We start from the raw sequence: 26,572 nt of genomic DNA, 5'->3' as shown, positions 1-26,572 counted from the left end.
AAATGCCCTTAGAAATTCAAAAAATGCCTTAAATAAAGTAAAAATATTGAATTAAAAAAATGTTTTGCCCTTTAAAATTATTGTGAGTCATTTAAAAAATATAAAGCAATGCGAAACTTGTTCTACGTTCATTAAAGTTTGAAAAATTTGTTTTATATCCTAAAATAACANGACGATTCAACCCTTATGACATGGTGCATTATCCTGTTGGTAAACACCATCCCCTGCAGGAAAAACTGTTGTCATGAGTGGGTGAACCTGATCTGCAACAATGTTCAAGTAGCTTACAGACGTCAGGAATTGTTCTATGAGGATTATGGGTCCTAATGTGCTCCATGAAAACATTGTTCCTGGGCAAGAAACCATGAAAACCTGGGCGAGCCCATTGTTATAGATGGAGGATGGTCATAATGTAATGGCTTTTCGGTGTCTATTTTAACACTTTAAATTTTAAATGATATTTTTCGTAGTCTAAATGAATGTAACAATTATTTATTACTTGTTACGTGTTTATGTGTACAGATATTTAATATCCTTTTCGACATTTTAAATATGAATTTATGTTTTTTTATCCTCCAAATGTCCGTAAAAATTATTAAATACCTTTTAAGCAGGTGGCTATATTAGTATCGTAATTATATCAAAATAAAAATAATGAATCATGCTCTCTAAAATGACACTACCTCTTATGTGTGGGATATTTTACATTTAAACCATCCACTAATATTTTCTAGCAATTAATAGAAAGTTAACTGTCATAAGTTATGTCTTAGAATGACAATACCCTTTTAAAAGGGGTGATATTTTAAATATGCCTTCACTTTTTTAAATAGCCAAAAAAGACCACATTTCTAAACATAAGAAAATTCAATTTTACAATATATTGCTTACAATGTAACCACCACCACGTGGGACGTAAGTTCATTCCTCTATTTGATAAAAATGAGTCCTTGGGTGACTTTGATGCGTTTGCTCATTTTAATCTGCTGTGGGGAAAAGCGACAATTAAAGGATTGGCGGAAAATGATTCGATTTTCTGAACGCCAAGACTGAAACAGTTTGCTCGAGGCGGAAAAGGAGTCATTTAGCTGCAGTGGGAATTCAATATAATGAGGGGAAGTAAGTGAAAATAAAATAAAAATAACCATTCCTCCGGGTGACGTTTTCACTGATGCTGTTCGAAATTGAGTTCAGGGAGGAGATAGGGTTCGTAAAAGAAACAAATTGCTCTCTTGTTCACACTATTGCGATTAAGGATTATGAGTTTTAGATAATTAATGCAACGCGTTATTTTTTTTTCTTCCAAAACCATACTTTCATTTCATAAAAGATAAACACTTTATTGTTAGGAATGTTTTTAGCTAAAATTGTACTTATGATGAGAAAAATTGAAAATTGAAAGGAGTTGAAGTCTTAAATCTAAAACCAGTGAAATTCTATTGTTTATCTAATTTGATTAAATCCTATGAAGGAAGTTATCTTTAGAAACTCCTTTTGAGTTCTCGGATGAAACTAATCTGAATTTGAAACTTGCATGGCATCTTTAATTTTTGCTTCATTTACTCTACAGATTTCTCTTTTGTTAAAATAAATTAAGAATAACTTAGTTAAACTACTGACTTAGTTAAATAAAATAAAAATTAATATAAAGAGAAACTAAAAATAGGAAAACCAATAGTCGTTATCAAGACACATCTATTGGTATAAATTAATGCGATATTTCTGAATAAAGAATAATTATCCTAAGATAAAAAAGAACAATTATTTACAATGACAAACATAAAAACATGAGAATGCAATTTATCTGTTTAATCAACTAAACAGAAAGAAAAATGAAACATATTTATATAACTATTCTACTAAAATTTTCTAAAATATTTTCACACAAAAATATACGCATTTTTTATGCGAACGAACTGGACAAGTGTTATTTAATCAGAATTTAAGATTCTGTGTGGTTAAAAGGGTTATTTACTTTATGAAAATCTGTATTCCCCGTTAAAATGGGGGAAAACAGAATTTCATGAAACACAGTGATATTGAGAGATCCAGATTGGACAATACAAAAATAGTTTTTAATATTTTTCTCACCTTGTTGAGAGAAAAAAAAATTCAACTTTCCTCTCCCTCACATCCAAATGATGCTGAGTTAAACTCCTCCACACGCGATTCGGATCTCCCAATAATATAGGGTTTACTTCTTCCATTGAAAAAAGTAACAAAATTTGTTTCATTTTTTTTTCCTTTGGACACTATTCATGATTTAATTTCACCATTTGTGGGCTATGATATTTCCTTACCTTTGATGCATGTACAATTTCAAAATTTTGTTTACTTAAATTATTCTTTTTATTTATTTTGTAATTAGCTTCTGAAATTTTTTGAGGAATTTTATATGGTCCACTAAAAGGAGGTGACAACTTCCTCGTATTAGGATAAGTAAATTCTTCAAACATAACTAATTCATCAGTTTTAAAGTCTATATCTAAAAATCTTGCATCACAATAAATTTTGTTTCTTTCATGATATTCTTTAGTTCTTTGAACTGCTATTTTTTTAGCTTCCTCAACGGGTGGATAGATTTCTTCATTTAAGGGATTTTCATAGGGGAGTCTACCATGTGCATAAGGTATGCAGGTGGAAATTTTGTTACAGAATGGGGAGTTAAGTTATTTAAAGGATGTCAAATATTTGCATAACTATCTATAAATTTATTGTAAACATTTATTGATCCAAGAAATCTTTGCAATGATTTCACATTTTTAGAGGGCATTAACTTTTTTATCACCTCAATATTATAGTTATCAGGTGATACAATCCCATTGCACATTTCATATCCTAAAAATTCTCCTTGCTTTTGCAAAAATGAACATTTTGAAAGTTTTAATCTATCTAATTTCTATCGAATTTATTTATTAATTTATCTATTTTTTTATCTATCTAATTTTTGTATTAATACAAAAGAAAATTTTTGTAGAATGCTGGAAATAATACGAAGAACTTAAATGCAGAATGCTGTTTATCATTATAAAATAAATTTTTATGTACGAGAACAAATTGACGGTTTATTAATTTAAGAATCGTGTTTTTTAATATTGATTTGTGATTATTTCTAATAAAGTTTCTCAAAATCTCTATTATCTTGCGTAATTACTTATTATATTACTATTACTTATAATTTATTTCATTGTCACCATTTTGGTTAACTTAATATCTTTTTTATTTTATTTTAGATTCATATACTTTGATGACATTTGCAGAAATGATACCAATATACTCGTAGTCTGATTGGTTTATAAATAAACACTGAAAATACTGCTTACTTAACGAGTTATTTTGACATTCCTGGTGAGTTATATTTCTTAACCTCTCCACGTAATCAATTATTACTGTTTATTTACCACTGTATCGCTATAAGTAATGACTACTTTCTTTACAAATATAAATCAAATTAATACATGCTGAATATCTTTCGTCCTTTCTTACATCGCGTGATAATAATGTCTAACTCTAAATTACAATGATCATGACTATTTTGCGTGACTTCAAGCTTTTTGTTTAAACTTTCTTTTAATAGCAAGGAAATACACTTTTCTAGATTTTAATGGAACAAGTGAGATTTATTTAGTTTTATTTCATTATTTTGAAATCGATAGCGTGGGTTATTTTTCTTCAAAAAAATTCAATTTCCTAAGTTATTTTTACCTTTTATTTCATTAAATAGCTTTCCCCATTTTTTTAATTGACTAGGAGGCTGCTGCCCCTTGTAATTTATGCTCATTCATCATTTGTTAACAGTCAATATTTTTACAAAACACAAAATATTTTGTTTTCAAAATATTTTTGTTTAACTTAAGTTCATTTTGTTATCATATTAAGGGGGGACCCCATCCTGAGATGATAAAATATTAACGTTTTTCTTGAATTTTTTTTAGTTAATAAAGACAATGCAGAGACTCCTTGTTTCTTTTATGTTATTTAGATACAATTTAATTTCATTTAAAAAAAATTTCCCTTACAAAATAATAAAAAGATAAGTTGGTGGCAGCTCCGTGTGTGGCTAGTCATGAAAAAGCAGCACCTCACTGGCCTCATGGATTTAGAAGTCCTGAAACACAAGAAAATGATTTTGTTTAGATTGTCTGAAACATAAAGACATTGTCTAAAAAGTAGCAAAGCGGTTTTTTGATATTCGCAAAATTACCAAAATGGCGGCAACTTAAAGAAAAAGTTAAGTTTTTCATTAAAAAAATATTCATTGAAATACTAATATAAAATAGAAATATAAAAATATTAAAATAATTCTATGCTACTTTCTAAAGAATATTTTTACGTAATTTAAAATAAAGAACAGCTTATTTCGTTGTATAGATCATGAGAAAAACGTTAGGCCGGGTCAAAGAACAGCGTTTTGAGAAAAACGCATTTAAAGTTTTGACTTATGGTAGGGGGAAATGTTTAATTTCATATATATAATGGTCGATAAATGAAATGCCTACAATAGATTTCTATATACAGTCAACAGAATGGATGAGACACAAAAAGAATGTCGTCCCTCCTAATACGGCCAAACGGGCTTTCTTCCTGCTTAGCAACGACTCTCTATTTTCCGGTATAACTTCCAAATGAAGTTAGGTACCGAGAAATCGTTTTAGACAGACATTAGGAAGGGTACAAAGATTCAAAACATGCAATAAATTTTTTTTCCGAATTTTTGAAATATTCAGGGTGGGGTCCCCCCTTAAGCATAACGAGATGGACGATTTGAAAAATTAGTAGGGTAAACTAACCAGTGAAGGAACACTTAAGCTTCGTTTTCCTTTTAAAAAATCATATTAATTTCAAAATTCGTAATTTTAGTTAAATGACAGTGTCAACATATTTGTTACTAATTGCAAATTACGTAAAAAAATTGTAGAGAACTTACATAATATTTTTTTAAAGTTTTGGAGGCTCAAATAACAAGTAGTAAGAAGACCAAGTGAAGGAACAGCTCAACCCAGTGAAGGAACACAAAATTGCCCAGTAAAGGAACACTTAATTTTGGTTATTTTTTGATGCTCTTTATTAATTTATTAGCCATACAAATATATAAAAACAAGACTATTTGTGAAATTAAGCCATACAAGTACTTGTAAAATGCTAACTTTTTTCTGTATTCATTAACTAGAAATTAAAGTGATGTTAAATACAAAATAAATTTTAAAAAAATCATTCATTCTTATAATTTGACAGACAAATCCAAATCATTGTGTCATCCGATGCTGTTTATTATCATTATTATTTTATCACCTTTTTGTTTACTATTTTTCCTTTTATTTCTTGAAGCTTTTTTTAAGTATTTTTTCTTTCTTTTTCTTCTCCATATTCTCTTGTTTTAACTCTTTTTTAGATCTTTCAGCCTCTTGAAATTTTTGCCATTTCTCTGAAGTTAGTGCAAAAGGTAATTAATTCGTTTTTCTTCTTATTTGACCTTTCTTTTTATCCTCAATATTTGACCAATGTAAATGGTTCTTCCAAACTTCTTCTGACTTTTCAGCAACATTTCTAGAATGCCTTTCTCAAAAATAGACGGGGGAACGGTGTCTTGAAGTTTGAAGAAAATCCATCTCTTGTTGACTTTTTTCGACTGCGACCCCTTTTGTAGAGAGAAAATTTTTGGCGACCCCTAGAGATAAATGTTCACAAATACGATGTATATTTCGAGCATTTCTTTCGTTTCATCGAATAAAAACATCATCATATTTGACTCATATTAATTTTATTTATAATTTTAAGAAAATACTTTTTGTATAACACAAAAATCAGTAAATTGCCCTTTAATGAGATGTATGTGGCTGCAAGTTTCTAATTATCTCATCGATGTTTGGATGTATGTTGCTAATTGCAATTCGCATATCATCTTCAGGGTTTAAACGCGAGCGGTATTTAGTTTTTATTGAAACTAGTTTGCTAAATCCAGTTTCACATAAATACGTTGATGCAAATTGTATTAACACTCTGATGGCATTCTTGCATAAAACGGGATATTGTTTTTCCACGGATAGCCAGATAGAGAATACATTACGCATTACGGTCAAAGAAAGAGTGGACAGCATGAAATTGCAATTAAACAGTGAGTGACGGCGCTTCACTCTTTATATGTACACAGTATAGTATGCAGCATGCAGGGATAATGCATTTCATAAAAATTTGGCGACCCCCAAAAACCTTCTGGTGACCCCCACAGGGCTCGCGACCATGGGTGCCACTCTTCAGTCCTGGGGACTGAAATCAGTCTTGAGAAAAATCAATAGACTAATGAATTCTATCAATTAAATTAAATTTTCTTTTTTTTTTCATTAGAAATTTAAAAAATTTTTTGGTCAAAATGAAAATTTGTTATATATAAATGAAAACATATGATATGGTACTGATGTCAGGACTTTTATTTATCTTTTTTTTGTCAGCTTCACTAAATCTTATTCTTAAAGTCTTGACAAATGCGATTGATTGAACTTCATGTACTTCCGTAAATAAATTTGCTTATTCTAAATCTGCTCAAGTTTGCTTCCCCCATCGTAACCTATTGTCATGCTAGCCAAAGTTAAATCAAGATTATTTTTTTTAAAAGGAAAGAAATTATAGTGCTAGAGCTAAGAAATAAGTAACGGTGAAATGAAAAATAAAGATGTGAATGGTTTCAGGTTGTTCAGTAATAGTTGTAAAAAAATATGCAAGGTTAGCTGTTATTTTCGTTTTGTTTGCTCAAAAAGCGTAAAATAAAGAAAAAAAATAATCACATGAATTTAATATGTAGGCTATTATCAAGGAAAGGTAAATTTTGGTATTAGTGAGCTATAAATTTCTAAAAGTTTGGTAAGCAAAGCTAGACAGTATTATTTGGTCAAAAAATATGTTCAGTCCTGAAATTTTTTTAGAGTGGCACCCCTGCTCGCGACCCCTAGTTTGCGCACCACTGATCTAGAGGATCTTTAGAAGTACTGATTTTACTTACAGAATCATTTCTTTCTTCAACTAAAAGAGGATTAGCATGAGAGCTCATTTTAAATTCGATATCTAAGATGCATTCATTATCAATACTAGCTTCAGTTCCTAAGTTTGACTTAACCAAGTGGTCTTCTTTTAATACGTACTTCTTCCATATTGAAAAAAGTACAGGCTCTTGGACATTTTCGATGTTAGACTCTTCAGTCAATGCTGCGTTAAAAATTTGCAACATATCTTGAGGGATTTCCCTCTCAAGCTTCTGAAGAAATTGAGTATCGTTTCTGTTTAACTCTGTTTTTTGTTAGTAGCTTGCTTCTAAATTCTAACATTGTAAAGTAGTTTTTATGAATTATATAATCACGTTGCTGTTTTATAATGATAGCTTATTAGGAGTTCTTGGTGCAAAAGCCAGCGAAAAAAATTTCTGTTCAAATTTTTATGATTATATTTAATTAGTTTTCGATTTGTAAATATTTGATGTAACTACACACCCCATTAATAAATATAAATTATAATTTTTTCATAAATTAAGCTATTAAATTAACAATTTGAACTGAAATTATTTCAGGAATTATTCATACAATTTTTAACAAAATTTCAGTTGTCCTCTATATAGCAGAATTACTTATCCTAGAGTCATGTAAAATCATATTTCACACATTACTATTCAGTCACTGGAAGTATTCCCAGTGAAGGAACATGCCTGTTTCTTCACTGGTTAGAAGTTGTTCTTTGTCTTTTAAACAGAATTTTGATGTATAATATGACTAAAAGTACAAGAAAATTAAATTTTTATTTTTATTTTCATTAACTGAGAAAAGAACCCAGTAAAGAAACACTTGTTCCTTTACTGGTTTTTCATCATTTGGTGATCCAGTGAAGGAACATGCCTGTTCCTTCACTGGTTAGAAGTTGTTTTTCGTCTTTTAAATAGAATTTTGATGTATAATATGACTAAAAGTACAAGAAAATTAAAAAAATTTCTTATATTTTTATTAACTGGGAAAAAAAACCAGTAAAGGAACACTTGTTCATTCACTGGTTTTTCATCGTTTGGTGATCCAGTGAATACACACACCCTTATCTCTGTACTTGATTATGCTATGGTGCTTTAAAAAATAAAACGTAACTTCAATAACTATATTTTGAATTGTCTTTTTCACAGTGAGAAAAATATGACTATTAAATGCAATTAATCCCACTTCAAACATATGAATGCATACACTCACTTTATAATTTTTTCAAAGAAACAAGGTGTTGCAGAGATAATAACAAATTCAAAAATTTTTCCAGAGAAGTCTATTTGACCAGGTAACCCAAAACATTGCTAGATAACTTCCTATTGTTTGGCAGTAAGCTATTGTTATCAATCTAAAGAAAAATTTTCAAATTCTTATTTTTAATCAATAATATGAAATGTTCCTTCACTGGGTAGTGTACCTTCACTGGTTGGTTTACCCTACCCGAACTTGAAAAAAAATGAAGTAAAGAATACAGTTTGTGTGTGTACAGTTGTGTAATAATAAATAAATAAAAATTGAATTTGTTGACCAGAGGTATAACAATTAAAATAGGGAACGATTTTTATAGCTAATTATAATTTTTTTATTTTTATTTTTAAAACTTTTAATTTAAATATTATGATATACATGTATATCTCACAGCACGTAATCTCTCTCGCACACATAAACACATTCTGTCTCTCTCTTTTTTCTTACTTTGATTGACATCGATTCGAGCGCGAGTTTTTAAAATAAAATAAACTAAAAAAAAAATGAAAAAATAAAAAATACAAAATAGACCTCGTGAAACGTAAATAAATTTTCTACAACAATGGAAAAATAGTCAAAATTTGAAGCAAAAAGCTAGGGGGAAATCAGGAAAAAGCTCTTAAACTTGCAATAACTTTCGAAATAATTTGATTTTTGAAACAAAATTTGCGTAAGTTCACAAATAAAAGTGGCTTTTTCAGAGCGTTAAATTTTAACTCCGTAGTTGCACTTCAATGGGCTACAGATGGACTAAAAATATTTTTTTACAATCTTAATTGTTAATAATTCTCAAATTAATAGTCAAATTTAATTTTTTTAAATTTCTTTGTACTTTCTATATTTTTTCCACGTTTCTGTGTAATTTCAAGATTCTAAGTTCCATAGCTTTTGCGCAACAAAACAAAATGCAACGTTAAATTGAACACCCAAAACAACATCGCCGTCTGTGGCCCTTACGATTTTTTAATGTAGGAAGAAATGGTATTCCTACGCAAATAATATAATTTTATATCGATCACAAATGCTTTGAATTTCGTGTATTCATTGCGTAATATTTTCGTTGGAAAAAAATTTCTTGTTTTAAATAACAATTACAAAAGTTTTATAGTTTGTATTTATTATTATTTATTAACATATCTTTTTAAAAAAAATTCTTAGTTTTTAGACGCAATGACAAACTGAACGGATAAAATAGCATGAAATCAATTTCAAATGTTTTGTATTATTTATCGGCAATTAGTAGCATTGTTTTCCTATTTTTCACTTTTTAAATGAAATTACATACTAAACAAATGAACAACATGCGATCAATTACAAATGTTTATTAATTCGCATACGTAATTGAGACATAGCACTTTTTACTATTTTAAAATGGAATGACTTAGTAAACAAATAAAGTGTTATGAATAATTCGTAAATTATTTCGTAATGTTTTAGTTCTATTTTCTTTTTTTGAACGAAATGACACTCTAACATATGAAATAATATGGAATCAGCAATATTCTTTTACATGTGATTCATATTTGTAATTTTATTTTTCAATAGTTTTCTTATTGTACTTGTTTAAATGCAATGGCATACTAAAGCATGTGAAATAATACGGGACAACTCACAAATGTTTCGTTATTTTTATTGACGAAAATCTGAAAGGAAATGAAATAAAACTTTAATCTTCAACTTTTTAGCAGTTATTTAATAAATCACATCCCCAAATTATACTGATTTAAGACAAAGTATGGTAGCAAAATGAGATTCTAATATGATAAAAAAGGAAATAATACGTGAATTCGGTCACAAGTTTTCCAATAGGGAAGAGATGAGAAACTTATGAAACTCATTAGAAAATTTGGCATTGCGCCAGCGCTGAAAATAAGAGATGCGTTTTGCTCTGAGAAAAAGAAAAAATCCGATTATTATTCCAAGCTGTTAAAAAGAGGTTTCAAATAATTTATTAAAATTATTCACTTATTTTTAATGCAATCATAATTATTTTTAATGTACGTTGCTTTTAATAAATAAATGTATTTGCTTTAAAATAAATTATAATCCAACGTAACCAATAATCTGTATGTTAAGAGAAATTTTGAAAAAAATATAAAATATTAAAGAAAGAAATTATCACGCACATTGCGTGGAAGTTAAATTTTCAAAACTGATACACGGTCCTTTTTAGAGACTTTGTCGGTAGCTTTCTTGCACTACACCAGCTCATCTTAAGATGAAATGTATATTTGTTACGATTTAGCATTGCTTCTAAAGGAATCTTCTCTTCTTCATACGCAGCGTTTAATTCTTGGATATGGTGTTGGTTCAAACCAGGTGAAGTGTGGCTTTTGAATGTTATCAAGCGGAGAAAATTTTTGTGGTTTTCCTCAGAAAAGACTATGTATGGCTCAATTTCTGATGCCTGCTCTTAATAAAGATTATTATTTATTTTAAACTGAATAATGCTTTGTGAAATTTTAATTAAAAGCTATGGAGGATGATACTATACATTGGAGTAGCAAACATGTAAATATTCTATTTGAAATACTGTATAGAAAAGCCATTGCCATTTTTTAAACATTTTTTCATTTTTATTAGTAGAATCAATTAAATATAGTGGAATCAATTCCACATTCCAGTTTCTTCACAAAACGGAGGACTTACAGTTTTTTAGCTAATGGAAATTACTTGTGAATTTTACAAAATTCCGTTTTGAAACATCTTTATATAATTAAAAAAAATTTTTTCTTTTCTCCAAATTTATTTCTAATGAAAATTTTTCCAATCAGTAATCAGTAATTATTAAAATTCTGAATTATCGGGCTAGCTTTATTTCGTTATGATTATTTTAATTGAAACACTCGAGAAATTAAATGGAAATATTTTGCTAAAATTTAACAAAGAGACTGAATGAAAGAAATTAACGCTTTTAAGAGTGTAAAAATATTAAATTTAAATCATATTCTCTATCTGTTGTTTTAACAAATTATTCCAAATACCAATATTTTTATTCGCTTTGTCCCGAAAATATGGAAGTGTTTTCAAGGAGAAAAAAATTCAGAATAACTCCTGTTTAGAACTAAACCAAATCAAATTTGTTTACAAATATTATTTTATCTCAGTTACCTTTTCATAAAATTGCAATCCAAGTTTTCAGCTAATTAAGGGCACGTGCGAAGAAAAATTTCGTATGAAAATAATTGGATTAACGTACTTTTAACAAAATAAAAGTAAGTTGAAAATATTGGTAAAGTAATTACAAAGTAAGATGTGGGTGCCAAGACAACATCGAGAAAATCAATATTTTGTTTACTGAGCAAATTAAAATGCCCGTATTACCATTTTCTTACGGTGCAGAAGTTTTGATATTTATGATAATTCGGCTTCAACCAATCATGAAACTGACAAAAGTCTTAGTTTTTAAATAGAGTTTGCTCCTAAAATGATAAAAAAGATTGCACAGAATCGAACTTCATATAATGTACGTTTTCGTTTTTAAACATAATTGATTGTTTAATTTAATTAAATAAATTTCAATGGTTTCAGTTGCTTTTTTCACTTGCAGACATCAATCTTCTTTCACCTATTTTATTAAGATGATTCAAATAATTTTTAAAAATCTTTCCAAAAAAATGAATAAAATTGTTTGTTTTGCAAGGATTTCATACTTTATATTTAAATTCTACTAAAACTAAGATTATGTAAAAGTTATGGTGTATTTGTATAAAATTTATTCAAATATTTTAGGTTACTATCTATATATTTTAATGGCAATGTACGAATTGCCAGCATTGCATGCTATAATTGCTTTTTTAGACTATGATCAAAATTGAAAAAAAGTCATCATTTTTAAACTCTATTTCTCAGGAACTATTCGGCCGATTTCGCTCAAATTTTCTATTTGACAATAAAATATTAGTTTTCAATAGCGCAAAAAATTTTATAAAAAATTTTGAAAAAAATTTTTACCTTACAATTCAAAGTTTTTTATACTATTATTAAATAAAGTGATAAAAAATAATAAATATTTACAAAGAAATATTTTTAGCACAGAATTATCCTTGGGCCTACGAATTTTATAATTGTGTGGATTTTATACTTAGAGTCAAAGTTCTCGGAATAAAAAAGGTTAAGATAAATGTTTTTTCGTTAAAAAAAGAATCGTAACTTTTGTTAGAAAAATCCTTTGGATCCATTAAAGTTAATTTGTAAAAGATGAAGTTGAGTTCTAAAAGATAAATATATATATATATATATTCATTCAGATGGGAAAATTCCAGCAATTCCGAACTTAATGAAATGAACATGTCAAAAATTTATGTAGAATAAAATAAAAATGAGTATAAAATTTATCTTTTACTTCCATACTTCTAAATTTTTATTTTATGAGTAAATAATAGCTACGATTTGTATATATAAATAAAACACCTATAGTAATTATTACGCGAAATTTTTTTCAATAAATAAATTGGAAATTTTTGATCACCTATATTTCAAAAGGAGAACTTTCCAGTTCCTCCAAAATATTTATAAAATTTACAAACAGATAATGCAACTAACTGAGAAAATCTGTAAAGTTATGTTTTCCCAAGAAAACCTCACTAAGAAAAGTATGGTCAAAACTACCAGAATATGGAAAATTTACCGCGCTTCTAGCACTATAGGAACACAAAGGTCATTAATTTTTACCGAAGCGCTTTGATTATGATTTTGACAAATATATCTACAACATATTATTTAAAGATATATGATAAAATTTGGTAATTTTATCATGATGCCAAAGAGCTTGATATAAAAACCATTTATTGGATTAAATTTTATTTTCTGTTTAGATTGTTTTACTAAGTGTGCTGTAATGAGTTCTGTAATTTTTAAAACCAGAACTTACCGTAAATCGTTACCATATAAACGGAAAAATTATCGAATGAATGGCTTAAATATCGTATGTTTTGGTAATATTAACCAGAATTATGTTTTTTTTTGTTACCAGAAATGCCATAACCATACAGTACGATAATTTTATCAAACGATAATTAATAATCAATTCATCACGAAAATTCAATTCATCACGAAACCATTAGCATTGCTTTGATATGAAACCAAGTTTCTGTAAGTTTGCATGAATTATTTCTTCCGGCATGTAGGTTCTTGACCAGCACTGTAAAACATTTCAGATGAAATTACGGTAAAACGTACTGACAACCTCAGTGCAGCATCTAAAAACTAAATTTTTATCTTAAAATTTTAGTATCGTAATTTTTACAGTAATTACAGTAATTTTATAGTAAATATCTCTATATATATTTTTCTTACACGGCGACAAAAAAAGCCTCACTACAATTCCCCGAATGGCAACGCTAGAAAATCGACCAATGATTGTCGCTAAAAATGTCACATGCCAAATCTAGCTGAGGTGGCTCAACATATAGCGCTTTTAAAAATGGAAGCTGAAGTAACCAGAGAGAGCATTCTCACCAAATGTGATTTCTTCCGAAATTCACCCTATCAGCTGCGGCAATCTCATACTATTAAGCTAGGCAGAAGTGAGTAGTCGTCGTCGATAGATCTCTATTTTACTATATTGTCGAAAGCGTTTTTTTTCACGAATTTATATATATTACGAATTTATTTGACGATTTTTGATTTATATCACGAATTATACTATAGCACATTTCTAAAAGGTTTAACGAATTACATGTCATTTATTTGAATTCAAATTTGTTTTAATGACTTAGTATTTACTAAAAAGATGTAATTTTTTTTTAAAAAAAAAGTTGTTATATGGATTTGAATGATTGTTTTGAATTCTTAGAATTTTGTTCATTTGCAATGTACCTAAGTTAGTAGCGAGCGAAGCAAACCATATAAGATTGCGTAGCAATTTCCGGGGATTGGCGAGCGTTAGCGAGCAGGAGGCGCAACCCACTAGTTACTGTAAAAAATTTCGTATGCAAAATTCTTTGTTACTTAAAACTTGACGGTAAAAATGGATTTTAGGGTACAAAGTAATGGCTCCCTGAGTGCCGATACTATTTACCGTAATTTGAGTCGGAATTTTTTTACAGTGTACATTACTATCATAGAAAGCTTAGTATTAGCATGTCCACAACTTTGTGCTCACACTACCCTCGTGGATTCATTTGCTTGTTGAATTTCTATTTAGATTGATAAATTACGAGAAAATCAAAATTTACTACTAAAATAAGTAATAAATAAAATAGTTCATAACATAATGTCAGTTCATAACATATATATTATTGAAGAATATGAACATAAATGGTCAAAAATGGCATTTAATAAGCAAGTAAAGAATTTATCTTCCATTGTCGTTGTTGTTGTTGTTGTCGTGTCTATGCATACAGTGCTAGTGCAAAGATTAGAGTCCTTCAAAAGTTTTGATAACAAGATTTGCAAGTTCTGGTATCCCGATGGCTATGGAGAATTTCGATAGGGTGGGGGGGTGCTCCAAGTTGAAAGAGGGAGCCGATAATGGCCTGGCATTATCTTCCATTATAAAATGTATATTAAGTATGCTGCAATGTAACTATATATAAAAGCGCAACATGGTCTGCCAAGATTAATAAATTAATAAATATTTCTGCTCTTTTCATTTGTCCAATGTTCAGATTCGCTTCAATCTTATTTACGGCAATCAATGACCATAACATTTTTTACCACAATTTAGTTTAATCGATAATTAAAAAATATTTGGGCTTTAATTAATAGTAATATATTTAATTAATAATAAAACTAATAATAAAAATGTTTAAACTTGAATATAATACTGATTCACTTCGCCGCTGCTGATTATAATTTTTTTCCGATGATGTAAAAAAAGGTGAATTTACATTTTTAAGGTAGAAGAATATTTGAAATGGTACTTTTTACAATGAAGCCTTTGAATAAGTCCGTCGTTTGGTAGTCAAATTTTATGATCCTCACAGTTGCTTACGAGAACTTTTTGATAAATATTTTTGTTCGCTAAAAATGAGAACGATGCATGTTATCTGTGCTATTTTCTCCAGCAGTTTTATTAGATATTCACTTTTTTATGGCTTTGAAATTTGAAATATGCATGTGAAAATCTGTTGGGCGCATAGGCACCGCTTTGGCTTCTTTTATGCATTCCTATCTCTTTCCATTGTATATTTCTTTTTAGGGAATTTTCTTTCGAGTAATGGAAAATTATATTGTATTTTAAAACATTTTTAAGATATCTTTGCAAAGTAATTTATACATTTGATGTAAATATTAATTTAATTAACTGTACATTACTTTACGTATTAAATAAGTAATATACTTATAGTTGCACAATTCAAGTAATTTAAATATTAACTGCAGTAAAGCTGTCCTGTAACAGCTTTATGGTTAGGGGGAGTCTGGAGGTTAAGGCTCTACAATTTCGTGTCTGAAAACCTGATTGTGACAATGTGTTCATCATTAATTACTATTTCGGTTTTACTTCCAAGGCATAGGTACGCCAAGGAAAAAAATATGGTCAAAACTGCCAAAAAATGATTTGCTTCGTTTCTGGTTTTATGGGAACACCAAACAGATGGATTTAAAAACTAAACATAAAAAGAAATATATTTTAATGGTAGACTAGCCGTTCTAATAGATGAGAGCTTTAAATAATCTCTTTAACATAATAAACTAGGTTCTTCGAGTATGTATTAACTTTAATTGAAGAAAAATGTAATCTTTATTTATAAAAAGAGTCTATACTGACCAGTAAAATATCTTAATGAAGTCGAATTCCCATTAAAATCAATAAATATTTTGAGATATTAATTCATCTTCATCCGGTCGTATGATCTTATTATATCGTCAATTCTAACAAAGAAGTCTGGATATTATAAATCACATGACATGAAAGAATAACTATATGGTACATGTGGAAAAAGCGCGCACTTGTCTTTTGTAAATGACTTAGTAAATTTATATCCAGGATCTCTGCCCCATGTATATAGTTTGCAAATAGCTTTTCTTAACTATTTTCCTCAATAAATGATTCATAAAAATTATTATGGATATATCCTTTCAAAACACGACTGCAAATTAACAATCAGAGGGACAATTGTTAGATGTAAATGAAATATCTTCGTTTTATAGTATAAAATAGTGGAAGACTCGGCTCGAAAGTACTGCAGAAAACTTGAAAAGAAAGCATTATTAAAAGAAAGCTTTGAAAGTCGAACCAGCTTCTGTTTCTGAGCTAATAGTATCAAAGAATTGACATCTAACGAACTTCCCGACTTTGACCTCTCAACGTCGGGAGCAGATGTTATGATACAAACACAAATGCTATAACGTAATCATTGCAAAAAAATAAATAAACTGAACGAAACTATGTTATAAAGTAAGTAAGCAAAAATGTGGGAGAAAAGGAATCTTCTTAGAGCAGTTTAGACCATGGGATCCGTATTTTTTAGAAAAAAAATAATTTTATGAATCACATATAATTTTTTAAAAAAATCTATTTTTATCAAAACTTAATATTTTTCTTAAATAATTAACTGTAACGAAAAATGCTTTCACAGCTTAAGTAAGATAACACTTTTTTCAAAATGCGAAATATATTCAGAGCCATCTACTAAAGGTTTTTTTGTCAATATTTAACTTTTGCCAGCTAAATTTTTTCCATTTTTATAATTTAAATACCAAACAAAACTATTAAAATATGAAGAATGCAATTTTTTAAAAAATATTTTTGAATGTAGACTAAGATAGAACACCGGATATAAAATGATTTAAAAAAATATGTACCTCAACCCAAGGTTCTTTAAATGAAGTAACTGTAAACAAGCATTGTCTCCATCAACTGCAATTTTTTTTAAGCAAAAATAAATCTCAAAACACAATTTTTGGCACAGAACTTTCAAAGAACATAAACACATTTACCGCGAATTTATATGCAAAGAGGGTAGAAAAGGAAGTCTCACCTTACGATGAAGCGTGTATGTGTTGGCTATCTTCCAAAATGTCAAAACTTTGGGTCGTTTTAAAGGATATTTATCATTTATCTGTTGTCACCAACAAAGCAAGAAAAATGCTCAGTTTAATTTTAAAATTAATAATTCGATTGTTTAGTTTTCACCTAGGGATTTCAGCAATTATTCAAGGGCTTAATCATGATAAGTGAATCGAAATGAGAGGAGAAATTTAAATAACAATCAATTTCATTCAAATAGAGAACAGTTTAATAAAAGTCAATTTTTTCCCATTTAATTTTTTTAATGAACTAAAATTTCCAACGTTATTTAATCAAATATAATGCTTATTATCCACTTATATTACAATTTTCATTTATTACTATTACTACCCATATTATGAGCGATATTTCAAATGTGTAAAACCTTTTTTTAAATGTGTTCAAACCTGTTTTAAATGTGTTCAAACCTGTTACAAAGTTTTTTTAGTGGTCCCATTCCAAACACGGCTAATTTTACCATATTATTTATGAGGAAAGATAGGAATTCAGGGTACCATTTTATGAAGAAGGAATTATTTCCAGTGTGGTTGGAGGGTGGTTAGGAGAAGTGTATTGACAAATTGAAGATTGCGATGAAAATTGAAGGGTGATGAAAATAATAGTTGAGCCGGATTAGAATTAATAAAAAAAGCTTCTATTTAGAAGTATATTTGCAGAGCTCGAGTTACAAAATATAAAAATCATTCATACGAATTTCAGTTGAATCAATTTTGCATAATAATATTTTTAAGGACAGGCCATGGGAGACAAAACCCCCTCAACCTGCCTAATCAAAAGCCAAATTAAAAAGCACATGTAATTTGTTCCCAACGGACACAGAAGCGGAGATCCAAAATTGGCGATTTAATAAATTATAACATAGCCAAAACAAGGCCAACCAGCATATCAATATTGGGTTTAAAAGAATACCTTGGCGATCACGAGTCGCCAACAAATTTATGTGAATTATTACAACAATGCAACCGAAACATTTAGCTGTTGGAAAATTAGAATAAAAAGCTATAAATAGATTTTTGTTTTCGATTAAAGGCGACAGTGAATATATAAGTCTGCATTAGTAATGAAATAAAAAAGTATCCGTTACATTGATCTGGAAGAGAAGAAATAAATATTTTATGTTTGTTTTAAAAAGATTAAGTTTGTGATTTATTTTAAATATAATTCTATTAATAAAAAATCAGCTTAAGTAATGAAAGATATTTTAAAAGATAAAAAATAAATATGTGTATGCCAATTGTGGCATCACATTATTGTAGTTTTGATAATACTTTTTTTCTTCTCAATTTAGCATATTAATCTAGATACGTAAAAGAATTAACTTTTTTCTGCTTGAAGGGAGAGGGCACAATAGATAAAAATTGCTACGAAAAATTATTTTTCTGAATGAAAATCAGGAATGTAACAAATAGTGATTTAGCCAAATACCGAACAGCAACATTGTTTTTTTTTTAAAATTATAAATGAATATTTTTTAACTATGAATAAATTTAGTCATCATTAAAAATTAATCTATATTATTGGTATGCGGTAAAGGGAAAAAATTATTATATAAGTTATCCATATCAAATATTTAAGATAAATTAAAAACTGACTAAAAACTAATAATTTTTACCCGGAAAAAAGTCACCATAAGACGTTAAAATATATATAGTATATCAGAAACGCTTTTAAAAATGGCGTGCTATCATAAAATCTCCATAAGAACAAAATATTATGTACTTACTAAACTTAACTCAGTGGCGCGACAGCCCATAAAGGGACAAGGCCTACTGTGCCCATCACAGTTTTCTTGACCTTGGGCTCTGGGGTACATGAGCAGATGTTCCGGTCAGGTGGTCAGCCGAGCGCGAAACCCCCAGTGTTTAGTTCCCAAGCATGCTTGTTACTCATTTATCGACCCACTGAAGGGATGAAAGGCTGAGTCAACCTTTGCCCGGCCCTAGGATCGAACCAGAACCAGGATCGAAGCGCTACCACTCAGCCACCGGGCGTAGATAATGTACTTAAGCGAATAGAAATTCTCTTAATTGCCACTTCTCAAATAAAAACAAGTTTTTTTTTTAAAAAAATTGAAAGCAAAACAAAAATTATTTTTTCAGTTTTTAAATGAAACATTTAACTCTAAAAATCTCAATTCAACTTTTTCCTTTTGCCATATGTTTAACAAAAAAGAAACAATATAAGAATAACGTTCGGTAGAAACGCACTTTCAAAATTGCTGTGTCATAATATGGACGTAATTTAAAAGAAAAGTTAATATAAAAGCAGAAAAGATACAAGAAAGAAATTCGTTATTAATTCTTAGAACTTATTAACGTTGAATATCATTTTTCTATGTTACCGTTTATCTGTCAGCAAAAGAGTGATAGTATCAGAAACGCTCTGTTAAAATGCCGCGCTTTAAGAAAAACAACAACAAAAAAATTCATAAAACAAAACTTAAAAAAATCAGCAATACAAAGCTACTTCAGAGTAACGTGATCTAGTTTTATTCATCAAATTTCGATTTTCCATTTGTCTTCTAGAAGATAAATTTGTAAGACGTATGCGAGTAATAGAACTTAAGTAAGATTTGTAAAAACTATTTCCAATGAAACTAAAAATTACGATTTTAGATTCTTCTGTATCAAATCTATTCGAATTCCAAGAAAAAAACTTTGTTAAGAAACACTTTTCCTTAAAAAAAAAATTACTTTGCCGAAAAATTTGGCCAAACATTCCGACCGAATATTCGGCAAAAGGGCTGAACATCATATAGTGGCTGAATATTCATTACATCCCTAATGAAAAAGATGCCTGTACGAGATTTCTTGGATATATTTAACAGACCACAAAAAAACAAAACAAAAAAAAACATTTAATTCTACTTAATACGATACTGCACTCTGGTGCTCATCAGTTAAACAAATGTTTAAACAGAAAAAAAAAATAGAAGTTGGGACTAGATAATCTCTCATATTTCTCCGATAGGATTGGTTGGAGACTTGAACTAAAGTTAGCAAAATCATTAAGGGAAGATCTTTTTCGTGCCTGTTGTTTAAATATCATTTGAGTATTGTAGTTCATCATTTTCAGTAAAAAAAAACGTAAATGTGAATGTTGAATTTAGAGAAGAATAGTAATTTATGGTTGGTTAAATAAATAGAAGTAAGGGATAGACAAGTAATAGTTGTAATAACTTAAAGTAAATACTATTTTCATCGTATGATTTAGTTTATCTGCAATCAGTAAGAGAAAAGTCGAAACGTCCCCTTTTGATTATTTAATCTAGTCTTAACTGTTATTCAGTTTTTATAACGTGCTATTTCGTGTTTTTTTTTTATTCTTAAACGTCATATTTTGTCTTATTTAATCAGTATTTACGTAGTGTTTTCATTTTAACTTTTGTTCCATAGTTTATGATATCTGTGCAAAATAATAAAATGTATTTCGAGTTTTTTTTCGTGCATTTTAAATCTAGGTCTTTTTCATCTGGATAAGTATTTATAACCACTCAAAATTCATGTCTAGAAGGCAAATATTATGAAGCATTGTGTAAAACGTGACATAGAAAACTGTTTGAAAATTAACGAAGGTTTCAAAAAGAAAAAAAAAGAACCTTAAATTACATTGAGAAAAGAAAGTATGATCAAATCTGCAAACGGTAAAAATTACCGTGTTTTTGCCTCTATGGTAACACTAAAAAGCATGTCAATTTTTACCGGACAGTTTTAGTAATGATTCTGGTAAATTTAACTATAAAATAGGATTTTAAAATATATGTTATTTATTTTATCATGATACCTTAGAGCAGATTGTCCCACATGGTGTTCCACTAAACCCTTGTGTTCCATGGAGTGGTCACTAGGGTTCCAAAGGTTAGGACAACATTATCAGTTACTAAACCCTGTAATAAAATTTATATCTAATTAATTTTCTATTAGTTGTTTAATATTGATCTGATAACTATTTTCAACGTTTATTTTGGTCCTTTTCCCTTTTTATGCAAGCAAAAACCGCATTTTTACTCATTGATTTCCAGTTTATGCATAATCAAATTATGAAGTAGTGTAGATGGCCTTTAAGCCTGTAAATTCAACTGTCTGACTTGAAACCCAGTTTTAAGCCTAGTATTGCTAGAATTGCACGATGAAAACATTTCATTATTTATTCATTAATTAAATGTTTTCAAAATAATAAATGAAATTTTAATTATTAAATATTTCAAAAGAAATAATGATTATTAGTTGATTAATATTTTTGATAGTAGCTAATGTAATTTCTTCTCAGAGTTCGGAGAATTGAAAGTCTCAGAGTTAGGCTAAAAAGGTTCGATCATTTAGAGTTCTCAAAAAATTGAGAACAGCTGCCTTAGCATAAAAATTATTTATTAGGTTAATTTTTCTTTTCAGTTTTGATTTTTTACTAAATGTGTGATAATAAAAACTATAATTTTTAAAAGTAGGATTTCCGGTAAACCGTTACCATATGAAAAGAAAAATTACCAAATGAATGGTTTAAGTATCGTATATTTTAATTTTATTAACCAAAATTTTTTTTACACCAGAAATGTCATTGCCATACAGTTCGGTATTTTTTTTGTCAGAATTTTTTTCTCTATGTACTTAGCAGTCATTTTTAATCTTATTCAGTATAATGCGTTATTTTTAGCTCAAACCACTTCACTAGCTCTATTTTCGATTAAAGATTAAATGATTTTCAAACATTCCATGNTACAATATAAAAATTTGATTTTTATTCATTTGGCGTGAAAATGCGAAGTTAGCCCCCGAATTTAATTTTCAGGATTATGTCCAAAATAAGGGTGGTCAAAAAAATTTAAAAGGTGGTCATTTGTGGTCAAAAAATGGTCAAACGAATGCAGTTTGAATTTTTGAATTTCCTCATTTTCGGGGGCTATCTTCGCATAGCTTTAAAGATTAAATGATTTTCAGACATTCCATGTCTATCAATATTTTAGTAGCTCAACGATTTTGCTACAAAACATTGCTTTTAACTAATACTTTTTATTTTTCAAATCATAAAAAAAAATATTTTGAGCACAGATACAAATCTGGTCGTTGCCAAAATTAGGGGTGATTGTGCTCCCGAAAAAATCCGGATTTCTGAAATTTTCGCTAACAGGGATCCGGAAGTTTCCGGAGATCGAAGGTCAAGACGTTTCAAAAAATCATTGCTCACAGAAGTTTCCGGAAATCTAATTTTCAAAGGTGGAACTTAACAACACAGTTTATTTTATTTGTTTGTAAGGGAGAGCCAGAGAGATACTTTATAAGCTTATATTCATGATTAATATTCATTTTTTATCAGTAAACAGTTGTGATAATCATAAACTCAAGAACGAAAGACATATTTGTAATTTTTAATTACTTCTCCTTGTCCTCAGAGGTCACCAAGTCATCACGTAAAATTTTAAATATATTTTAAGCAAACTAAGGAATATTGAGAAAAAGGAAAAAAACCTTGTTTAATTTTTTTTCTAATTTTTCAATTGAAACTTTTTTTTCTTTTCTTTTTAAACTCAAGAAATTTTCCGGAATTTTGACTTGGGCTCACAATCACGCCTGCAAAATAAAATAATGAAATTTTTTAGAGACAAGCATTTTTAAAAGCTGATCCTCCCCCCCCCTTTCCTTAGAAAAAGATGGCCCACAAATTTAATGTCATTTTATACCTATTATAAATTTAGAATGTAGGTTTGCTTATTTTTTCTCAAATTTATTACACAAATGTGTTGATTATTTCAATATACTTGACCGAAATTAATTAAAAAAAATATGTAATGACATTACATATTATTTTAAATAACAAATTGAGCATTTTTGTAGACTTAGACAATTAAAGAAAAAAGACGGGAATTCGTATGCTAAAGCTTTGTATTTAATAATATCATTAACTCCAATTCAATCATCGCAAAACAAGGACATTAAGTAAAAACAATAATTCAACAAACAAAATCTGGAATCTTTTTAGAAAAGTTACTAAACAAGTTTTCTTTGATTAAAACGTTACTACCTGTATATACAGTGACGAAAAAGAAAATATGAACAAAACATTTCGAAATCCTATTATATGAACTTCATTGTGAAGTAAGAGTTGTCAACAAAATGTAACATACTTTTCCAAATATGTCTGAAATTTTCCGGAAATTTTTAAAGGCTTCAACCATAACTCTTTTTTTTAAACAAAGAGATTCATGCTTACTTATATTGGTTTTTTTTCCAAGACTTTTTTTCTCATTCTATCAACTTTCATCATTTAATATAGACAAACGAAGTTTTTCATTAAAAAGCCATAAGGATTCCTTTCGATTTATTATGTCAAAAACGAAAAAAAAAAAACTTTCAGCAATAAAGAACACAATGAAATGTTTTTAGCTTTGTAAACTGAAAAGGAAAGCTTTTTGGAAAATAGAGTCGGTTGAACAAAAGTTAATTGTATATAGAACTGGAGTAACTAAAAGAGAATTTTTTTGATCATTTCGAAACTCGAGAAAAATGACCCTTGGTAGCTTTGTGTGGTTCAAGGTGTTTTAACTGTTAGCGTCATCATTTTAGGTTCAGCTTTCACTTCAAACTGAAATGGAAAAAAAAGGCAATGAAAAGAATATCTATTTCTATGACTTCGGAAATTTTTTTTATTAGGAAGTAAAATAATAAGATATAGAAGGTCTTGAGAATAGAGAAAGTTTTGATGAAAGTCTAAATTCCAATGTTATATATCACTTTAAACTAGTAACAGTTATATAATTGTTTTAAGCTTTAAATACTTTCAATGTTACTCGAATAAATTTTTATGTCGTAATGTAACAAAAGTTAAAATTACGTACATTCAACACATTCCATACATACTTTTAATTCATCATTAACCCCTTAACGATCGGTTAATTTTCAAGAAAACGGTCATAAAAGTGCCTATTTTTTTGGCTTTTGTATTTAGTGCTGAAATCTAGTTTAAAATAAACTAACTATCTACAATTACCTTAAAAAATATTCTGGTACTGCTATCTGGTGTGGAAAGTGAGAAATAAAATGTTTTCCGGGCAAAAGAAATGAATTAGTTTTATTCTTATTGGCGCGTTACTACTGAACACTCCAGCCCGTCAGTGTCACGGGAGCGAGAAAAAACGGGCGAAAACTCTCCCCGTCATTTTCACGGGAGCGAGAAGGAAGGGGTTAAAAGCATGCAAAGGACATTCCTTCAGTTACGTATAATTAATAACGTCGCTGTAAAATTTGTTATAATAATTGAAGAGAAGAAAAAAATTTGCATGTTTTGAGCGCTCAAAAACTAAGCACCCATTCTCAAAACTCAAGAAACGTGAGTAAAGAAAACGAAGTAGATTTAAAGAACACAAAATTTACGTTTCAGTTTCTTAGCTTTTTCTTTTCAAATCTGTTTTGCTTTCCCTATTCACATTTGGTGAGTCTGAGAAATAGATGCCTATTTTTGAGAGCTCGAGTGTGTGCCGAATTTTTTTCATCTTAATAATTAATGAAGCAAATGAAGTATTCACGTTATCAAGAATATCTTTCTGCATCAGTTTTTCGAGATTATTCATTTTATAATCACAATGTTGGTGCTAAAAAGCACTATCCATACATTTCTGCATCAAACTTAAGTCGTAAAAATACTTTTTGAACGCTGTTATAAAAAGGAAAACATTAAAATAAAGGTTCTCTTGCTTATGTATGATGTTTTGAACAATAGCTTCAGAGATATAAATACAGCGTGTATCACAATTTCCTCAGGGATTTGGTAGGCTTATAAAGATGTATTAGTTCATGATTTTCTCGGGGTTATATCAAGATTATGTGTCCGTGACCCTTTGCTGAGTCATTTAACAGAATTACAACGAAAAATCACAACACCTCCTAAAAGAGAGAAGGCCTCAACACGGGTCAATTTAGTAGTCTGGCATAACGAATATAAACTACGCAAAATGAAAAAGATGTCACTATGATGAGGACAAATGAGAAAGATGTCACTAACTTCAGAGGGGAGATGCGAAAGATATCATCACGTTTTGACTGCTAAAGGATAAAATTTCTTGTTCATGGAAACACGTGCTGCGGCCTTCTCTCTTCTATGAGTTATTGATTGGCTGCAATTGATCGTGACATGTGGCAGCGAGTGTGGCAAGAATTTGACTTTAGGCTAGAAGCAATGCATCACCAAGTGTTCACTTATTGAACATGCGTGGAAAGAGAAATTCTAACGTTTCTCTGTCTAGATTGTTGATGTCTGTGTTTTCACGCTTAATTTGTTGATGTATTGGGAATATTTTATTTTTTTACAAGCCTTCCTAACGGAGGGAGTTGCGACACAACCTGCATTTCTAACAAAAATCATCTGTGGGAGGCTATTCAATTCACTTGGAATAATATTGAAATTTCGAAATAAATTTAAAAAAAAACTGTTTTCGAAGGTGTAGAATGGTTTAATTACAATAAGTTTCCACCATTTTCTTTTATAAATTTTATCATGTACTTAATGTTTTAAAAATTCCCTTAAATTAAATGTCTTTAAATGTTCCACGTGTCCTTAAATGTTTTTACGTAATATTTTAGATCATTTAAAAGAATATGTTTTGTTCTATCGGAGCTGTTTCTTTTATGCGCGAGTTAATTTTTATTAATTTCTAGATCACTGAAATGTCAAGTTGAGAAAAGTTGAGCCTTCTTTTTGAAATGTTCAAGGTTCTAAAACTTCTAATTTTATTTGCGCTGTGTATGGAGAAGGTCTCATAGCTAAAGAAACCGTCTGTCAAGCTTAAAAATGAAAATTTTAATCACCACAGTTTGTTCTATCCGTCCAATTAAGTTCAATTAAGAGTTATTTAAACGAATTTTGCATGAAAATAGCAATAAACAAAGAAAATAGTAGGACAAGTAAAATGCTTCCAAGTCTTAACCATTGAAAAATTTCAAAAAATGACGGAACTTAATTGAGAAACCAATAAAAAGATTTAAAATAAAATTATAATGAATACCCAAAATAATCTAATAAAATATGTATTATTATTTTACTGTAAGATTATATTCATGCAAAATTTTATTACTTTGTTTTTATTACCATATTGTTGTTCTTGTTTTTTTATACTGTAAAAAGCATAGTTTTTATTGAAAAAGAGCGGTATATATAAAGCAAATTGACAATTCAATGCTCCAGTCTGGCAAGTGACGTATTAAAAGTATTAATATATTTGTCAAAAATTATTTTGTAAATGCGTATAGATGCATTAAATACCTAGAACCAAACGCCAATAAATAAAAATAGTCAAACCCCGCTATAGTGAACCTTCAAGGGACCGTCATTTTGGTTCACTATAACC

The 26,572-nt window shown here is 29.0% G+C and overlaps 1 protein-coding gene and 1 long non-coding RNA gene across 2 annotated transcripts in view; one reads left to right on the top strand and one right to left on the bottom strand.

Annotated features, from left to right (window-relative positions):
• The window catches only part of LOC107452238 (diuretic hormone receptor-like), a 186,923-nt gene that overhangs the window by 59,550 nt on the left and 100,801 nt on the right, over positions 1-26,572 (top strand). The window contains exon 2 of the mRNA XM_016068585.3: positions 3,234-3,348. The gene's annotated coding sequence lies outside the window, so the exon portion shown is untranslated. The remainder of the gene's footprint in view (positions 1-3,233; positions 3,349-26,572) is intronic.
• Positions 3,955-17,148, bottom strand: LOC139425688 (uncharacterized). Its single transcript, XR_011636837.1, has 2 exons — positions 17,013-17,148; positions 3,955-4,108 (listed from the first exon to the last, which is right to left on the bottom strand). It is a non-coding gene; the product is annotated as an uncharacterized lncRNA (long non-coding RNA).

The sequence above is a fragment of the Parasteatoda tepidariorum genome, chromosome 5 (genome assembly GCF_043381705.1).
Source record: "Parasteatoda tepidariorum isolate YZ-2023 chromosome 5, CAS_Ptep_4.0, whole genome shotgun sequence".
NCBI classification, from domain to species: Eukaryota; Metazoa; Arthropoda; class Arachnida; order Araneae; family Theridiidae; genus Parasteatoda; species Parasteatoda tepidariorum.
This window is presented reverse-complemented; position numbering and strand designations above follow the sequence as displayed.